This window comes from Lithobates pipiens, unplaced genomic scaffold, assembly GCF_037356315.1.
Source record: "Lithobates pipiens isolate NorthernLeopardFrog02 unplaced genomic scaffold, aLitPip1_a1.2 Scaffold_3, whole genome shotgun sequence".
Classification (NCBI taxonomy): domain Eukaryota; kingdom Metazoa; phylum Chordata; class Amphibia; order Anura; family Ranidae; genus Lithobates; species Lithobates pipiens.
Window position 1 is genome coordinate 76,236,784 of NW_027507790.1, and position 19,030 is coordinate 76,255,813.

Consider the following 19,030-nt stretch of genomic DNA (forward strand, 5'->3'; position numbering starts at 1 on the left):
AGAGCCGGATGTCCTGTATCTCGGCGGTGCATGGTAGTTCTCAGCGGCCTTTGGCTCTTCTTGGCAGATTTTGCCCGTTCTTGGCATCTTCCAGCCGCTGAGAATGGCCGAAGGCAGCTGAAAGCTGCCCAGAGGCTCAGAACTACAGGGGATCGGCATATAACACGCACCCGCGATTTTCCCCTGCTTTTAAGGGGGAAAAAAGTGTGTGTTATACACCAGTAATCAGAGGGTTTGGGTGAAAAGTCCAGGTACTCTCAATGTTAAATTCAATAGGAAACGGGGGGGCGTGTCCAGATGTAGAGGGGGACAGACGTGCTGCTGCGGAGCTCCGCCGATCCTCCATCCATCCGTCGCCATCCTGCATCGCCGCCGGCCTGGAGAGCCTCCACATTCTCCATACCAGCTATCTGACGAAATGTGCATCCATCCCTGATCAAATTAGCCGAATCGGCCGTACCGAAGTGCTTCTACGCGGCGGAGACCCGCCGCCATCTTGAGGCCTACAAGGCTGACATCCGCAGGCTCGAGTGCCTCGATCGGCGGACCTGGCGGCTCTAATCCGGGTATTTCGGTAGCGGCGGTCCATTGGAGTGTGCTGTGCGCTGTGGGGGCCCCATCGGCCGCTAGCGGTCCCGTGGCGGCCGATTTCGAGTGCCCGAGGCCCGCCGCCATCTTGCGGCCTATTGTGTCCGGGACAGCCCCAGGTACTGCACATCTGGTCAGGCTTGCTTCCCCCCTACCCACCATCTCTGCCCTAACCACAGCTAGCTGCGCTGCCTCCCCTGTGTCACCCACTGAGCTTCCGCGGTGTTGTGCTGCCTGCCTTGTGTCAGTCTCTGTGCACAGCCATACTGAACTGCCTTCCTGTACTGCTATCTATGCTACAGCTTTACTGAACTGCACCCCTGTACTGCTATCTATGCTACAGCTTTACTGAACTGCACCCCTGTACTGCCATCTGTGTCATAGCAATACTGCACTGCACCGCTGTGATGCTGTACATGCCGCAGCCATACTGACTCACCCCCCTGGGCTAGCATCTGTGCCGCAGCATCGCTCTACTGCCTCCCTGTGCCAATCTCTGTGCCACTGTCATACCGACCTGCCTCCTTCTGCTACCATCTATGTCATGGCATCGCTATCCTACCTCCTTGGGCTATCATCTGTCCCACGCCACTGCTGAGCTGCCTCCCTGTGTTACCCTCTGTGCCACGGCAATCCTGAACTGCCTTCCCGTGCTTCCACCTGTGCCACAGCACTACTGCACTGCCTCCCTGCGCTATCGCCTGTGCAATAGCGATACTGAACTGCCTCCCTGTACTATCGTTTATGTTCCACCAATGCTGAACTGCCTTCCTCTGCCCTCATCCGAGTCCTGGCACCACTGAACTGGCCTTTTGGGCATGAGAGGGGGTAAACATGACTCCAGACGGAAGACTACTTCTGCCCCGGCATTGTCCCCGCAGTACGTGAGGCAGCAGCAGCCCCCTCCTGCTGGCGCCAACATGGCGACCCAGACCCCGCCACAGGACCCGGCCACCGTGGAGAAGGACAGATTTCAAGCGCTGATGCAGGCTATTTCGGGGTGCAAAACTACCCTGACAGCAAAAATTGACCTCCAGACAGATGTGGGGTTGGTGTGTCGCGATATGGACAAGTTCCGGGAGCGGATGGGGGAGGTGGAGCGGCGGGTGGGCGACACCGAAGATGCCCTTAGAGATCACCGTGCCTCCCTCCATACTCTTCAGGTGCGGGTGCGGGCGCTAGAGTCCCGAGCGGAGGACAGTGAAAATAGGAACAGAAGGAACAACCTCCGTGTGGTGGGCCTACCGGAGGGAGAAGAGGTACAGGACCCTGCAACCTTTTGCTGAGCATCTTCTCCGCACTCTCCTACCAGCAGCGGAGTTCTCTCCTCACTACGCGGTGGAGAGGGCCCACAGGATGCCATCCATGCAGGGACCGCCCGGTGCCCTTCCTCGCACCTTTATCATGCGTCTACTAAACTTCAGGGATCGGGATCTGGTCCTCCGCGAGGGGTGGAAAATCCCTGAGCTACGGTTTGCAAATGCCCGTCTCATGCTGTTTCCGGACTACTCCGTAGAGACCCAGCGGCAGAGGAAGACTTTTGACCATGTCAAGGCCCAGTTACGGGCGAGAAGCATCAAATACGGTATTCTGTTCCCTGCACGCCTTCGGGTAGTAGATGGAGAGTCCACCCGATACTTTACTTCACCGGAAGAGGCTTCACAATGGCTGGACACTCTACCCAGGCCCTGGTAAATATGGTGCCTCATACAACCTATGCTTTTACTGTCGCTCCATGATGTCTCCTGCTCTTTCTCCCCTCCCCCCCTATTTACTGACTCCCCCTGTGTGACTTTCTACTGAGGAGGACTGTGTGCTTTAGGCCCTGGTGTGTGTCAGAGCCCCACTGCTCCAGTTTATTCCGCACAAGTGCTGGTCCTACATGACCTGCTCGCTGTTTCCGAGCTCTACTACCTGGGTCAGTTGTCCCCCTGACCGAGACATCATGGCTCATCCCCTCCCCTCCCTCCCCGGATCCTGGCTTTTACTAGTGCTGGGCCTAGGAGCTGTATGAACTCATTGCCAGTTGGGGTCTTGGACACTGTTGAGGGGTGGTGGTGGGGGGGGGGACTGCTCAGTGACAACAGAGTCTCCATGCAAATGGAGCGACATGCTGCAGTCATTGTTTTATGCCTTACTTCAATTTAATGTTTTTAAGTATGTGCCCTTGACTTCAGGCAAGAGATCCTGACTTATTAGTTTGTCTATGGTTTTCTATTCTTGGTCTCCCAGGCTGGGGTTGATGTCATGCGGACGGCAGCGACCGTGCAATTTTCTGCTCACAACTCCACCTCAGGCTACCCCTCTTAGTTCTCCCTGCACCCCCGCAGGAGTTCTACCTGATTTTCTCCGGTTGAGCTGAGTTTTGGGAATGGGCACTCCGAGTTCCCCAACGGCGGGGGAGGGGGGGGGGGTTGTTTTATTTTACATTATTGTACATGTTGGAATGGTTTTGCAGTGGTACCTTTCTCTGGTGGGACCCCCACCGTTGGCAGTGGTTGCTGTTGGCGGTCTGGGCCTCCAGGCTGGTGCCGGGGGGTGGGCAGAGTGATACTTGTCTCCACCCGGGCCCAGGGATGCGGTGCTCCCCTGGCGTTCATTTGCGGCAGACCTTGCTATGACTCAGCTGAGGCTGCTGTCCTGGAACGCTCCTTGGTATGGGCATATCTTAAGCAGCATAGCCCACATGTGTGCATCCTACAGGAGACTCATCTTGTGGGGGGTAAGATCTTGAGCCTGCGGAGGCAGTGGGTGGGCAGGGGTTATCACTCTACATACTCGTGTTATGCCCGAGGGGTTAGTATATTGATACACAAATCCCAGACGTGAAATATTGAACGTACAACTGGACCCGGGGGGCAGATATGTGATCCTGCATGCTGTTATAGACACGATGGAAATGGTAATTGTGGGCCTTTACATCCCGTCACCGGCTACCACTGCCCTGTTAAAGCTTCTGGTTCCCCTTATGGCTAGCTACCCCACCGATAACATTATTATCACGGGTGATTTTAACATGGTTCCAAACCCTGCACTGGATAGGATGTCCCTGGGGGGTGGAGTAGACTCCCCGCTATCAAGATGGGCGGACCTTTATGGCCTTACTGATGTTTGGTGGTGGAGACACCCGGGAGAGAGGGCCTACACATGTCACTCCACCTCTTATAGAGCTATGTCACAGATTGACCTGGTGTTGGTTAGTGGCGGGTGCTCTCCCGGGTGCGGGTGGTGGACATGCTTCCGAGAGGAATCTCGGATCATGCCCCCATGCTTATGCACCTTTCAAATGATGACTCCCCCCCCCCCACGGAGATAATCTGGCGCTTATATAGGTACTGGATCTCTGACCCACTGGTGGAGATAGAGATTTCTAAACATATCCAGACTTACTGGCTAACAAATGCGGGTTCGGCCTCAACACTTAATGTGTGGGATGCGTTTAAGGCGTACATTAGGGGGGCATCCCAATCCTCTATAGCTAGGGCCTGACACGACTCAGCGATTACCGTGGCGGAGGCTGAGGCGTCTGCCAGGGAGCTGGAGGCTCGCTTCGCCTCCACCTAAAACCCCATTACCTATTTAGACATGCAAACGGCTCACAGGGAGGTGATGCTTATTAGGGTAGCGGGGGCAAAAAAGCAACAACTGGCTCAGACGCACCACATTTTTGAGCAGGGGGGGGGAGAAAGACCGGCCGCCTGCTGGCCTGGTTGGCTAGAGAGCAACAGCCTACCACCTCTCTTGCCTGTATCCAGGACTCGGATGGCACGGTGCTGGTGGACCCCTCACTCATAAATGCCCGGTTCGCTTCCTACTATAGCGATCTCTATAGCTCCCGGGTAGACTATTCCGGTGCTGACCTTGACCAGTTCCTGAACCGTATCCAGTTCCCTACTCTCTCTCCTGAGGCCCGGGACTCTTTGGAGGCCCCCATAGTGGAGGAGGAGGTTCGGCGGTCGCTGGGGGAACTCCAGGCGGGGAAAACTCCGGCCCTCGATGGGATTCCTCCGGAATTTTATAGGCAGTATGGGGACGAGTTGGTCCCCAGGCTGCACTGTATGATAGTCCAATCTCTTCGGGGGGAGGCCCTACCGGCGTCAATGGCTGAGGCGATCATAGTGGTTATACCCAAGCCGGGTAAGGACCCAGAGCTGTGTTCCTCCTATCGACCCATATCCTTACTTAATGCCGACGCCAAGGTGCTTACTAAAATCCTGGCGCGGAGATTAAATGAGGTAATCCTTACCCTGGTTCACGATGACCAGTCGGGGTTTATGCCGGGCAAGGGTACGTATATAAATCTTCGGAGGTTATACACGGTTCTGGGATCTGATGCCCACTTGGCCCCGACGGATGCAGTGGCCTCCCTGGATGCTGAAAAAGCATCGAGTGGGAGTATCTTTGGGGGGTCCTGCTCCACTTTGGCTTTGGCCCCAGGTTTGTTTCCTGGGTGAAGGCTATCTACGCTGCCCCTAGGGCACGAGTGCGCACTGGATCGGTCATTTCTCCCCCTTTTCTCCTCCGCAGGGGTAATCGACAGGGATGCCCGCTCTATCCGGCGCTTTTTGCGCTAGCTATAGAACCAATGGCCATGTTGATCAGATCTTCTTCGGCGATCCGTGGCATCCCCTTGGGCCCTGTGGAGGAGAAAATGTCCCTTTATGTCGATGACACCCTCTTATACCGCCGGGAGGTGTCCACGTCACTGGAGGAGGCCCTTTCCCTTATCGATAACTTTGGCAGGTACTCAGGGGTCCGAGTGAACTGGGACAAGTCGGTCCTGTTTGCTCTTCACCCCTCGGATGCTGGGCTCCCGGTTAACGCCCCACTTCAGCTGGTCACCCAGTTTAAATATTTGGGGGTGGTAATCCACAGAGAACTGCCCCAATTCATACCTCTTAATCTTGTCCCGGTTTTGTCTTCACTGACGCGACAGTGCTCAGGTTGGAGGACTTTGCCTCTTTCACCAGTGGGCAGAGTTAACTTGATCAAGATGACGGTCCTGCCCAAGTTCACCTATTTGTTTCGGCAAACCCCAGTCCATATTCCCCAGGCTTTCTTTCGGAAGTTAAATAGTTTGATTATTTCCTTTATCTGGAATGGCGGCACCCCGAGGATAGCGCAGAGCACGCTTCAGCTCCCGCTCTCTTTAGGGGGTTTGGCTTTACCGTGCTTTGTGAAATACTACTGGCCCGCAGTCTTGGTAAGGGTGCGGTGGTGGTTGTCGGCTGAACCGACAAACCCTGGGGCTACCCTTGAGGCGGCACTCCTGGGCTCTTATTCCAAACTCCGGAATTTGATCCACAGAGGCCCTAGGTCCAATCCCGGGGTTACTCCCTCGATGCGGACCACGCTGAGGGTTTGGAAAGCAGTCAGGGCCAGGATAGGGAAACCGCACAGCTGGTCCCCTGATACTCCGCTGTGGGGGAACCCGCGGCTGCCCCACTTTCAAACCATTCCGGACCTGATGTTGTGGGCCCGGAGTGGTATCAAAACTTTGGTGGATGTCTCCTCCCGCAGGGGTTGCTTCCATTTGATGGACTGAAACGTAGACACGGGCTGCCTAACTGCATGTTTTTTTTTAGGTACATCCAGCTCCGGCATGCCTATCGCGCACAGTTTACATGTGCTATCGCTCTGGAAGCGACCCCTGTGGAGACCATTCTGGCCCTCTCCAATGAAAAGAAAATGCTGTCGACCCTATATGCTGTTTTAAATAGTATTGATACATCTGTTGTCTCCCGTCTGTTCTCCAGATGCGCAGCGGGATATACCAGAATTGGCGGAGGAGGGTGTCCAACAGTATCTACCCCTCATGATAGCCTCTAGAGACAGATACACCCAGCTTAGGTTTATTCACCGAGTTTACTACTCCCCGGATCGTTTGGCCAGAATTTACCCTAACATAAATGGTATGTGCCCTAAATGCGGCTTGGCCTCTGGCACTTTCTTCCATATTGTATGGTCCTGTGTGTACTTACAGGCCTTCTGGAGGGGGTGGCATCGGAGATCAGCTCTATAGGCAGATTTGATGTCCCCTGTGATCCACTACCCCTTTTATTGGGAATTGTAGACACACTCCCAGCATCGCAGGCTAAAAAGCAATTTGTGTTCTATTCAGCCTTCTATGCTAGGAAAGCTATACTAATTAAATGGCAGGAACCTATTCCCCCAACGGTTTCTCAATGGAGAGCCCTGATTGATGCGGCCTTGCCGCTCTATAAATTGACGTACCTAGGAAGAAACTGTCCCAAAAAATTTGATAAGGTATGGGGCCCCTGGACCAAAGAGAGACCACTTCCTTAGTCACTAAGCTCCAGACGGTATAAGCATCTCTAGGTAGGAAGGTGGTGGTGGTGGTGGTGGTGGTGGTGGTGGTGGTGGTGGTAGGGAGGGCCGGGGAATCTGTCTGCCCTTTTAAGTTAAATGGGGATGACTTGTGTTTGGTATAGACGATGGTATCCCACCCGTGATGTTGTGTAATCCACGGACCTTACTCTTTGAATGCAATTCTGGTTTGACAGAGACACCACCTGAATGTATGTTGTAATATGATATGTTTATATGCTGCTTAGCCCAGATTTGACTTTTCTCTCTGAATACTTTTCGTGATTTACAGCTGTCAACTGCCATAATGATCACTGCTGAGATTGTACCACTGTTCTGACATGTACTGTACAAATTTAATAAAATCTTATGTTAAAAAAAAAAAAAATTCAATAGAAAACAGTCTTTCACTTTGAATAAATCCAGAGAATGGCCATTCACAACTGGATCCTCACCCTAATTGGATAGTCCTTCTCTCACCAGGCCTAGCAGCCAACAGGGTGTTTGAGTCAGGAATAAGTCTCTGCCACAGACTTTGCTATAAAACAAGTGAGGGAAATTTGAAAGCTTGTAGAACACTTGTGTGGTACCAGTATCTTGCAGCCGGTCCAGAGCTACCAAATGAGATTGGATTCGCTTAGGTCCTTCAGCTTTTCCAGGCTCTTTTTGAGAAGCCAACCCTTGCATGGCCTTCCCCCGAAGAGTCCTCCCCTGGATAACTTCACAGTTGCTGGGCCTCGCTACTAACCGAGACGGCACCGGACCACCTCCGAATCCCTTTTTCAGTTTCCTCGCCTCGGGCTAGCCAGCCCCGAGATGAAAAGTCGGATGGATCCGCACTCCAGGCCATGGAAGTCCTGGGGGCTGGTCAGGAGGACCAGGACCATGCTGTCAGAACATGCTTCTGGACCGAAACCTCGAAACACGTGATATCCGCACCTTAAGTACCCCCTCCCAGAAACCACAGCAAGAGACACTCCCACTGGGCTGGTTCCGAAAGAGCAACCTTAATGCACCCAACTAGACCGTTTCATGCCTGCCAAAAATGGCAGCCCCCCTCCCCCCCCCCCCCCATGGCCAGGCAGAACACCCTGCAGTCCAGTCAGACTGATGGTGTGGTCAAAATTTAGAACAATCAGACCCAAACCAAATTGCGGTTTTGAGGGTAACATTAAATTGCAAAACCTATAGCGTGTGCTCTTCAGGAGCCAGCGCTACAAATGTATCTGTGGCAAAAACAGACATAAGCAGAAGAAATCTGTTACTTCCGGTTCCGGCGCCGCATGGAGTAGCTGTCCTCCTCACAGCTCCCGCAAACCGCCCGCCACATCGGCCTAAAAAATCGGCGTTTTTCCGCCCCGATCGCTACAGCAGCCTCCCCCACGACCCTGGCCACGAGATGGACCGGTTTGTTGAAAAAACCGGGCCGCAATCGTACGCGCCCGCCGCTGCGCGGCCGGCCCCGCCGCAAATCGAGGCCCCAGCTTCGGCCTACGTGGATCTGGCATGTGTGGCCCAGCCTGAGGAGATGGCACCAGCGATGGAGGTAGGAGAAAGACCCAATCTTCAGCCCACTATCAGAGACACACTACCACCACAGCTCCAGGCCCCCCCTCCTCCATCCAGCCCTGACACTTCTACCTTTATTCAGCAACCTCTCATGCCTTCACTGACACAGGACCACCACACGGAACTCCTGGCACAGGCCGTGGCTGCTCTCCTCTCCCCTATGATAGCTGCATCAGTGGAGAAGGCTGTCAGCTCAGGCATGCAGAAGATCCAAGCCCAGCTGGGGGAACATGCTTCCAGGCTGAATGAAGCAGAGCATCGCATATCCACCATTGAAGAGGAACTTTACCAGACGCAATCTCTAGAACATGCTCAGGACAGAACGAACAAATTCATTCTGGAAAAACTCGACGACCTTGAGAACAGGTCCAGGAGGAGCAACCTGCGTTTTGTAGGTTTGCCTGAATCGCTTCATCAATCTGCCTTAATGGAAATTTGCGCTCGTCGCATTCCTGAAGCTCTGGGTCTGGGAGGCCCATGCACCGTGGAACGTGCACACCGCGTGGGTGCCTTCAACTCGGAACGCAAATCACCACGCCCGATCATAGCCAAGTATCTTAATTACTCGGACAAAGCCGCCATACTGCAACAATACCGGCAATCCAGATCCCTGCAGATAGACGGAGTCCGCATTCTGATTTTTGCCGACTATTCGGTGGACGTCTCCAAAAGACGCAAAGCCTTTCAGCATATTTGTGCAGAACTTCACCAGCGGCAAATCAAGTTCACACTGGCATTCCCGGCTACCCTCCGGATCAAAACGCCCTCTGGTGAACAACTGTCCTTTCAAGACCCGGATGAGGCATCTTCCTACTTGAAATCAGGGCGCTCAAGCTCCCACCTCAGCCCCACGCCCAAGGCCCCACCAATCAACCGAGCCCTGGATCAGAGAAGCCCGCGAAAAGACTCTCCCAAACGCTTCAGGGCTTCGGGTCCAACTCAACACGGCCTGACCGCGCGCTGAGGGGCGAAGCCTGGCCCCGATGTTTCCACACACAAGTAGAGGTCGACCGATATGGGTTTTTCTCTGGCCGATGCCGATATTTAGAAATCATGGCGGCCGATAGCCGATATATGATGCCGATTTTTTTGGGCCAATATGTTAGGCCGATTTTATTTTATTTATTTATTTATTTATTTATTTATTTTTAATCCCCCCTAACACACCTTTCCCACTGGGGCGTTTTTCAGGCGCTTTTGGGCTAAAAATAGCGCCTGTAAAATGGCTCCCCTGCAGTCTGTGTGAAAGACAGAGTGCTTTCACACTGAGGCGATGCGCTGGCAGGATCTTAAAAAAAAAAAGTCCTGCAAGCAGCACGTTTGGAGTGGTGTACACCGCTCCTCCACCACTCCTGCCCATTGATATGAATGGGCACCACTGCCGAAGCGCATGCAATGCGATTTGGCAGCAGTGCTTCATGGGCGCATTTAACCTCTTCCTTGGCCGCTAGCTGGGTTATATGTGCCCCACTAGCAGCCAAATAGCACCGCTAAAATGATGGTAAAGAGCCGCTAAAACTTGCGTTTTACCATCAACGCTCCAGTGTGAAAGTGGTCTTCATAAGTGATACAGAAAATGTATTACATTTAAACATTTATTAAACAAAACAAACCTCCAATCAGTTTACTTGTATGTATGATTTAGATAAAAAAACAAAAAACCTATATATTAAATAAAAACAGGTAGTCAAAACTTTTGGATGAAAAAAAAAAAAATGGGCTAACTTTACTGTTTTTATTTTATTTTTATTTTTTAAATAGTGCATTTTTTTCCCCAAAAAAATGCATTTGAAAGACCTCTGTGCAAATGCCGTGTGACATAAAATATTGCAACAACCGCTATTTTATTCCCTAGGATCTCTGCTAAAAAAATATATATAATTTTTGGGGGGTCTAAGTGATTTTCTGGCAGAAAATACAGGATTTTTACTTGTAAGCAACAAGTGTCAGAAAAGATTTAGTCTTTAAATGGTTAAACTGAGAACTTCTACACACAGAGATGACTTCATTCATTCAAGTGTAAACATTGCATCTTTCTGTTCTTTTCTTGGCAGCCTGCCCAGAGAGGAGGAAGACGTTTCTATGGCAACTTACACTGACTTCTATACAGAAGTCATTTCAAAGTCCCGCTGCAGTTCTAAATCGGCTTTTTACTAGCACAATCGGCCGATGCCGATTAATTAAAAAAACGGCAAATATCGGCCGGCCGATATATCGGTCGACCTCTACACACAAGTGCATCCTTCTTTAAGGCACTGTTTGGCCTTCCTCCATACCTGGGTTAGGTGCTCTGACTTTGGACTCTCCCTCCTGGACAGTCCACACCTCTCAGGTAATATCCGTTACTACTTGATCGGATGTGCGACTCTGTTTGCCTACATACCGATTTGACTTTTTTCTTTCTTTTTTTTGCCTGTTGCACTATTTCGTTATGTTTTATTTTATTTATACTCTTTATCATCCTTCAATGGTTCATAGCTATACAGGTATATTGCTTAACGTAGTATGCTATGTTTAATGACTTGTGTTGATGGTATCTTTTTGTGTATACAGCTATGCCCTCTTCCCCCTGGGTTTCTTTGTGCAGACCTGCTTCCACGCACTGTTATCTCTCATGCCCAGCTGCTATCTTATACCCCATCTCCGAGAGGCGGGAGCCCCTGACATGATACTGGGCTGGTTATGGGAACTGGTCTCCACAGTGATCCCCATGCGGAAAAAAGCAAAGTTGGTTAGCTATAAGGTTCACTTCTGCTTACCCTATCTTTGGTTACTGCTTCAGTTCTACCCCACCCCCTCTACTCCTCCCCCTCTACTCCCTAAGTTTACTAATAGTACACACTTCCCCCCTCCTAGGGCCATACACATATGCTCCAGTGTAGACGACCACTACCCTCTGCGCTCCACTTCCTATTTCCCAATGATTTTTCTATTTGCTCACCATACCCCAGTCCTAATCCCAATATGCTGCGAATAATTTCGTGGAATGTGAAGGGCCTTCGTTCTCCCTCTAAGCGAATGAAGGTTCTTCGACATCTTCAAACGGCTCAAAGCAGATATAGCTTTGCTTCAGGAGACACACCTTTCTTCACCCGACTTTGTTCGGATGAAGAAACTCTGGGTGGGAGCGGTGGCTGGCTCGGAAGCTTTAGGCCGTAAAGCGGGAGTCCTTATCTTTGTACACAAGCATCTCCCATGTACCATATTGTCAACGGACACGGATACTCAGGGCAGATTGCTCTCTATCCGGGTCCGCATAGGGACGAAAGAAATAGTGATATCCAATGTTTACGCCCCTAATAGTCCCACGAAACAGTTCTTCAACACACTGACCACTTGGCTCCTGCGCTACCCATCACTACCCCAAGTCGTTGGGGGAGACTTTAACACCGTGTTCCACCCACTTGATGACAAATCACCGAAACGACGACTCGACTCTTCACTGACTCCTACCAATGTCACCTTGCTAGCGGACACAATGGAATCCCTTCGTCTCCATGACATATGGCGCTTACACCACCCGACTGATAGGGAGTTCTCATTTTACTCACATCCACACAATGTATTCACCAGGATTGATTACATATTTAGCTCACATGACCTACTCCCATTAATCCCGGACGCAGAGATACATGATATTGCTATCTCCGATCATGCCCCTATTTCTGTGTCTCTAGAGACTCCTGATATCCATCCAAATCCCAAACTCTGGCGTTTCCCCGCTTTCCTCCAACACAACGCGGATTTCCACACCTATATCACAAAAGAATGGCAACTGTACACACAAACGAACGCGGATCATACGGATAATCCTAATCTGCTATGGGACGCAGGGAAAGCTTTCCTTCGGGGACACATTATCTCATACGCATCCTCCTTCAAAAAGAACGCGCACCTTAATTACAACACAACCAGTTCCAGACTTCACCAGGCTCAACGATCACTCTATACCCATGACACACCTGAGAACCGGCTAGCTTGGCGAATAGCCAAGCAGTCATTTGACACTTGGGCCGACACCCTGGAATCGATTAAGAGAGCTCACTTTAATGGCACTCTTGAGAAATTTGGGAACAAGGCCGGCAAACTGCTAGCCCGACTATGTAAGGGTCCCTACCGCCCAACTATTATCCCAGCTATCCGGGAGCCGGATGGCTCTATAACGACGTCACAACAGGGCATAAATTCAGCCATGCTGCGCTATTATACTTCGTTGTATGCGGCCGACCCCATCGACGAGTGCACGGCACGCGAATTCATAGACAAAGTGACTCTGACCCAAATATCCCCCTCGCAACTAGACTCTCTTAATGCCCCCATATCTCTCGCGGAAATAACCAACACGATCCGGACTTTAGCATCCTCGAAAGCCCCTGGCCCAGATGGACTAACGGGCGAATTTTATGAATCCCTGAACTCGCTCCTAGCACCCACGCTTGAAAAGGTTTACCAACACATATGGATGGGTGGCCCCTATCTACCTACGGGCAATCAGGCAATAGTAAAACTTCTGGAAAAAAAGGGGAAGGATCCTTTAGAACCAGGCTCCTATAGGCCCATCTCGCTTCTAAATCTTGATGTCAAGATTTTATCCAAAATAATAGCCACAAGGCTAGCTGACGTCATCCCTTTTCTGATTCACCCTGCCCAGTCAGGCTTTGTGAAGGGCAGAACGGCCACGATCAACATCAGAAAAGTGATGATGGCACTAGAGCACGCTAGATGTAACCCGAACGGGGATTTTGCCATTATTACTCTTGATGCCGAAAAGGCTTTTGACAATGTTAGTATCGAATGGCTATCTCTGGTTCTGAACAAAATGGGTTTCACCGGTCCTTTTCTACAGCTCATAAAATCTATGTATACCTCCCCGGCAGCCAGATTGGTTGCAGCTGGCTTGCTCTCGAATGAATTTCGCCTACATAAGGGCACGAGGCAAGGCTGCCCCATATCCCCTCTCCTCTTTAATTTGGCCCTGGAACCACTTTCTAGGTACTTGTTAACAGTAGCCCCAATTCATGGCATTAAGATAGGGGAGCAACTTTTGAAGACGTCACTCTTTGCTGATGACGTCCTCATATTTTCCGCAAATCCTTCCGCAGATATGCCCACGATAAAGAACACATTTGATCTATTCAGAAAATGTTCCGGTTTACGCATTAACTATTCTAAGAGCGAGATATTGCCCCTCGGTCCCCTTCCACCTCGGCCTGGACTCAAGATTCCATCTTCTCGATAGCAAAGTCACATATCACTTACCTGGGTATCAAGATAGGGAAACTCCCTTCCTCCCTCTATCATCTGAACTACCCCCCCCTCTTTGCCAAGATCATTTTGGAACTGGAAAACTGGATGGATCTGCCTCTCTCGCTCCTGGGGAGATGCCACTTGGTAAAAATGGTCAGTTTCGCACGCCTACTATACCCTCTACAAACGATACCTTTACTTATCAGACATAAAGACATCCAAATTTTGAACTCTGCAATATCAAAATTTCTTTGGCGAAACAAAAGACCGAGAAACTACATCTTCCCAGGACCGAGGGCGGTATTAGTCTTCCTAATCTTAGACTGTATAATTTAGCTTGTCTTTTGCGGGTAAGCCTAGATTGGATTGCCCAAAAGTCCCAATGCTCTAACTTTCGTCTGGAGACAGCAATGGTCCATCCCTACTCCCTTACTGCCCTTCTTCACTGCAAGTGTAAATCTATACCTACTCCGCACCAACACAACCTCTTGCTGAGAGACACTGCCATAGCCTGGAGGGAAGTGAGGAAAAGCCTCCGTCTGTCCCCTTTCATCTCCAAATTCCTCCCGATCCAAGGGAACCCAAATTTCACTCCGGGTCTGGAACGACAGCCTTATGATCAATGGCGCCAAAAGGGACTCGTTACTTTCTTCTCCCTGTGTGATCCGGAATCTGGTCGGGTAGCATCATTCAGGTCCTTAGCCACAAGATTCTCTCTCCCGGATGCCTCGGCCTTCCATTATGGCCAATGCGTTAGCTTCCTTCAGAAAACCTGCAGGAACGAATCCACAAGGTTCGCGCCTTCGTTCCTTGAAACACTCATACAAAACGACACCTGCAAAATTTCTGACATATACAAACTGAAAGACATTTTGTGCTCTACAGACTACTACTACCTTGTCTCTTCCCATAGTTATCTAATTTATTAAACCCTACTAAACACACTGATATAAAGTTACTTATGAAAACACACACATTGCTGCTAGTAAAACACTATCTTATTTATTTCCCATTAAATTAGGAAAGCTAACATAAATTAATAAAAGGACATTACAATATCACGCAGCTTACATTCAGAACATACAATACAATAATATGAAAGATACTTATCACACGGTCCTCTGCGAGGCTTTGCTGCATCAGCTAGGCTCAGACCAGGACAGGGCCTTCACCATGAGGTTTAGGCCGGAGCCATCTCCCAAATTAGGCTGAATCACCACATGGCAGGGTCTTACAGCAAACAGGCCAACATTGTCTGTGTGTGAGCCTTTTCATAGAAACGTACACACCCACTCGTAGCCACCCCCATTTGCCTTCCATCCAATAGATTTCGCCAAGAGGCATTCCTTCACATGTATGTCCATTCCTCAGGAAGCATGATGTATTGTCTCTTACTCCTTTGAAGCCTGCAACCACACACACATCACAGCAGGGGGGGTCCGAGTCCAGCTATTGTTCCTCTGATTACAAAGCTTTCATGTGGTTCATTCATTTGAGGCTAAGTGGTTACCTCAACAATAAACAGATAACATAAGCATTATATGAATTTAATCCAACATATGCCGCTTTGCGCCTGAAAGGCGCATACAACCCCTCTTCAGACACGGTTCCTATTAAACAGTCCATAACTGTCCTAACGTGTGAACCAGTACCTATGGAACAGTCCTTAGCTGTGTAATGTGTTGTGGTTTTCAACATGTGCTTCAGAAACCGCTCCCGTGGAACAATCCATAATGGTCTTACCATATTGTGTTTTCCAACATGTGCAGAAACAGGTTCTATGGAGCAGTCCATAATTGTGTTACCGTGTGGTGCTTCCCAACACGTGCCGCTTTGCCACTGAGTGATACACCATCATCATTCTTCAGCGACAGCTTCCATGCCACCATTCTGGATCTTCGGTATCTTCAGGACGGCAATACGGGCAGGGGGTGTCCATTCACTCACCAGCACACATTCAGAGTAACAGATCAACCAGCTTTCAAATACCGAGTCTTGAGGAGGGCCTTTCTTGCCCATATTACTAGCCTACAATACCCATAGGTCACACTCTACCACAAACATAAATCAACTTATTACCATAATATATATACCTATATATGTATTACGCACCCTGCTCCCAACCTCCTATAACCTTTTACTGTAAATACGGGTCGGGATTAGGCAGGCTTGCTCGCAGCGGCGTTGCAGGGCTCTGACTTGGCAGCAACATCTCCAATTTGTACACAGAGAGCTCACCGTCAAATCGTCCCTCAACTTGCATAGACAACTGGGAGACCCTTCTAGATAAATATCGCTTAACTACACATATAAGTTTACAACAATTACCAAACCCACACAATTCCACCCCTGTACCTGGATTTCAGAGATCATGCCCATTGTGGACCATGCACCTCTACCTCCGGTTAGGTTCAAGGAACCCTCGAGTCCCATGACTAACACTACACCGGTATTCTTTAGGACAAAGAAACAAAAACTCGCCTATGTCCTAAATAATACCTGGGCGCCTTCTTCCCAGCAATGACCTCTCCATCCAGAATACAGAGAGAAATAACTTCCCAACATTATTCGTTCATCCCCATGTATTGACCTGGCCTACAAAGGACATCATGGTCATGCTTCCGACAAAGGGAAATATCAACCTGCCTCCAGCGTTCATCTTCTCTGATCACATGTGTGATATAGCCTCAAATGCAACAAGATAGAGTCCCCAGTCAGTAAGCCCATTGATGCCACCAAATATACAGACCAAGTCTGCACTTCTGTATATGAGAACATACAGCATAACTCCTTTCACAATCCAACTTAGTACCACCCATACAGGCATTCGACCACTATTTTGGATTAGTGTAAGCAACGTGTTTTGGCAAAATCTTACTGAGCGGTGACGCTAACTCATCAGGCCACTGCCCCTCATACAGAGACGGTATAATCAGCTTGATGTTGGCTGATATTTCCACCTGCCACAGAGTGCGCGCCAGAGCCAATGACAGTTTTCTGTCTTCCCTACCAACCTCTCAACATGGTTGACAAAATCCGGAGCCACTCTAACCTGAGTGTTTCTGTGATTTCATTGAATGTTATCAAGGATACCACCAATCTCCCGGGGTAACAAAGTCACGCTCCTTCTCTGAAGCTATGGCTGTGAGTTTGTTCCTCAGGAGGCTGATGTCCCCTCCATTAACAACACCCATCCCAGCTATTGTTCCCCCCCAATATAGTGCTGAATACATCCCTCCTCTTTCGGGTTACTCCTCAGAAATAAGCATCCTGCATGGACTTCATTCTCATCTCTGGGAGTAAGTCACTGGTACAATAACCGCACCTGATTCAGTGTATACTCAGCACATATAGGGTGATAGGTTTTTGTCAACCACCATGAGATGTTGCAGCACCATGTGGTGAAGTCCTACTGTACCCTGGTAGCCAGCGTTTGTTCCCTTTATTTTAACGGAGCATGCTCCTGTGTGTATTTACTGGCATTATCTGTGCAGGGTTTCAACCTCTCAGGTGAGACACCAACCGGGCCTATCTTCCCCATGTCTAGTTCTGGTGTCCCACATGTCCAGTAACCGAAAGCTTCTCTCTAGGATCGCTTGGATTGAGACACCACCCCTACGAGGATGTTTTCACCCCATTGATGTGTCACCTGGCACCCTTTAGTCTGATCCACAGCTACCTTATTATGCATAAGCGCCAGTATGCCTCCTGGGTACCTGCACCATATTAACTCCGTTACACCAATACATGTAATACATTAAAACCTTTCTTCTTTCAATTCCTCCTTCCAACAAAAAACCACATATTTTACATTTTCATGTTTTGACGGATTGGATGTGTCATAACTCTTCCCCAACCTCCAACCCATTGCACATGTATAAATAACATGTTTGCATTCATCAGGAGAGACTTCAGCAAAAATATTTCACAAGTTCTCTTGCTAGGCACAGTCTTTCAGATTCCGCATTAGCACCAAATTGTCCATACCAAAAAAAAAACAAGCATAATCTGAATCTTTCAAGTTTTTCCTTTTTTCCTCTCCTGATGTTTATCAGAACAAATTTGTGGTATGGTGTGGCACAGACAAACTGCCAACCAGATGATCATCTGTCATCCATCTTCCAGAAGCCTCTCCAATTCTCGCTCCACTTGGATTCTGGAAGTGAAAAACAAGAGCAGTATCAACTTCTTATCCACAATATCTGCTCGCTTATCATGTTTACTTATAGTTCCCTCCTTGGAGCCCAGGACCTCAGTATTCCTGGCTTCTGCAACTCTGACCAAACTATCCAAACAACCATGACCTCTTTAGGCTACACCCACTGTAAAATGGATCCCCATGGTATGATCAAAAAACGTTTAAAACTGAACGTCAGTGTTGCTTCTCAAAAACTTCAAATTTTACAAACTAAAAAAAACAATGCATCTATCTGTATCTTTACGATGTATGCACTACCCCTTTTCAGGTGACTGGTTCTAACTGAGGGCATTGTCAATTCCCCCCCTTTCAGGTGGATTAGACCTACTACTTTTCCACCTGAATAAAAATATAACTAACATAGAGGACTAAACCAATATCAACAAAAAAAAATTTAGAAGAAAAAAATAAATAAAAAAATAAATAAAAATAAAATAAAAAAAAAATAAAATTAAAAAAAAATGTAAAAAACTTAAAAAATCTGGCCATGATCACACAAACAACATGACAAGACAACCATCATACGACAAGACAACCATCATACAACAATGACAAACACTCAACTTTTAGTTGACAACATCCATGGATTTTTCTCCTGCAAAGAGTGCTTATTCCAATCTGAAATACAATTAGTTAATGGGGAAAACAAAAACAAAACAAAGCATATGTATCATCACAACATTTTAGCTTCATTTGTAACTCTTTTTAGTACTATTATTTTTCATTGTTTGCAAACAATTACTAACTAATGAGCTCATGGTACCATGTGATAATCGATTATGCATTTACAATAACCTAACCCATGTTCATATATTTTACCACTGTTGTTCTCACTTTGACAGACCTGCAAACAAATGCAAATGTTAGTATCTAAAGCCATTTAACTTCTTTCATGGTCTGTGGAAAAAAAATACAAAGACAGTGATTACACACAATTATCATGACAATTGACTTTTTAAGTCCCCAAAGCCTTTCCCATTAATGCAATATAGTTGCCATACCTTTCTATACTACGCAGTGGTATTGGAAATCTTTGCCATATTACCCAAGAAAAATGTCAATGCCATTTGTGTCCAATTACATACAAGCCAAAATGGTAGA

General features: G+C 48.7%; 1 long non-coding RNA gene across 1 annotated transcript; it reads right to left on the reverse strand.

Moving 5' to 3' along the window:
• Positions 1-14,711: 14,711 nt before the first annotated feature.
• On the reverse strand, positions 14,712-18,325 carry LOC143940448 (uncharacterized). Its single transcript, XR_013263874.1, has 2 exons — positions 16,125-18,325; positions 14,712-15,780 (listed from the first exon to the last, which is right to left on the reverse strand). It is a non-coding gene; the product is annotated as an uncharacterized LOC143940448 (long non-coding RNA).
• Between the last annotated feature and the right edge of the window lie 705 nt (positions 18,326-19,030).